The following is a 1809-nucleotide window of genomic DNA, read 5'->3' as shown; positions in this document are numbered from 1 at the left end:
AAGCTCGAAGGAAGCGGAGACCCACCCTCGAAAGAAGCGGAGACCCACCACCGATCTAGAAACCCACCGCCGATCTAGAGACCCACCACCGATTTAGAACCTCACTGCCGATTTAGAGAGTTGCCGGAGAGAGTGAAGATGCTGAGAAGAATCGGAGAGCAAGAAGAAGAACAGAGAGCAGAAAGAAAGAGAGAGAAGCAAGACAGAGAAATTAAAGAGGAAAAATGAAATAAGGAAGAGAAAGGGCCGGTTAAATTAAAATATTGAGAGGAAGCATTAAAAAAACATTTTTTTTTAATACCATCTTGCTACAGTACCATCTTACATTTGAGATGGTACTGTAGCAAAATCTCAAATTTATTTTTGCATATAGGATTTAGTCTTCCCATTGCTGATGGATTTTGGGGCTTAAATGCCAAATGTTCTTAACATTTGGCATTTACATGCCCAAATGCGGATGCTCTAAGTGTCTTCTTTTCCTCTCTTCCTTTCCTGTTTTCCTTTTATTTTCTTCTAAATAGCCCCTCTTATAATTCACTTCTAAAATTTAAATATTTTTACATTTGAGGCCTTGAGGGAAATAATGGAAAACTTTACTGATAAAAATTCTGTTGGAAAGTTTACTCCCACAATCTTTTGACTCCGTATTCCAATGATTTGCCCATGTTTTACTCTTCTCTTTCAAATATTTGTGAGTTTGGTAAGCTAATTAAAACATGGTTTCGACTTGGGGCACAAGTTTCTTAAATTGGTTAGCTCTCTCTCTCTCCCTCAAATTAATGAATGTAATTTTCTTTTACCTTTACTTTCCCTAAAATACTGTAAAACATTATTCATACGAGAGGTGATTGAAGGTGCTTAATTAGTGCTTAAGCATAAGAGCATTGTTAGCTAGTGATTAAAGCAATATACTGCAACTTTTACATGCACTCACAACATACAATTTTTTATTATGTGCAAATCATAATATATCATCTCAATAGATATGAAAAATATTGTAAAGAATTTTATGTCATTATGCTTGATCCATTATTGATTTGTCTATGGTAGACAAGAATGCTATGAACATTCGGTAAATGGATTACAATATGAAGAATCCATCTAGACAAGGCCATTTGTTTATACAGCAAGAATACATCTATAAAAGTTATGAATAGAAAATGAAAATGGTGGGACATTTGCTAGAGGAGAAACCCTCATATCAAATACAATATGCAAAGGGTTTATCCTTTTTTAAAAGGTAGAAGCATCCAAATCTTATAAGACTTGGATAGGCATTGTATAAATTGATGTTATTAATAATCAGGGACGAAACTAAGATTCAAACTTAGGGGGTCGAAGTTCTTTGTTCAAAGATTTTAAAAAATTGAAATATCAATACTAAAGGTTGACAACAATGCATTATTAGCATTAATTTTTTAATTATTTTTATTTTTTATTTTGAAAAAAAAAATCACAAATGACAATTTATAATCAAGAGTTTTGTAAATTGTGATTTACAATTATGTTTTTTGTTGACTTTAATTCTGTGTCAAATTTGATTATAATTATGTTCAATCATTTCCCTGTATTTTTGTGATATTTAATGTAAGGGTTGTGTGTGAGAGTTTAGTGAAGATTCTGTGAAAATGAGGATTTTACGACTAGCTTGCGAGTGCCAACTTGTGAAATAGGCCACGCGAGAAGCATATGCTAAAATTTGAAGAGTCTTTGATCGGCTGAATTTCACGAGTCATTCATGAGTGAAATATTCAAATATTGTAGTGTACTATTCATGAAAATCAAAATCATGTAATTCAATATCAAAAT

The sequence above is a fragment of the Quercus suber genome, unplaced genomic scaffold (assembly GCF_002906115.3).
Source record: "Quercus suber isolate HL8 unplaced genomic scaffold, Cork oak 2.0 scaffold_136, whole genome shotgun sequence".
Classification (NCBI taxonomy): domain Eukaryota; kingdom Viridiplantae; phylum Streptophyta; class Magnoliopsida; order Fagales; family Fagaceae; genus Quercus; species Quercus suber.
This window is presented reverse-complemented; position numbering follows the sequence as displayed.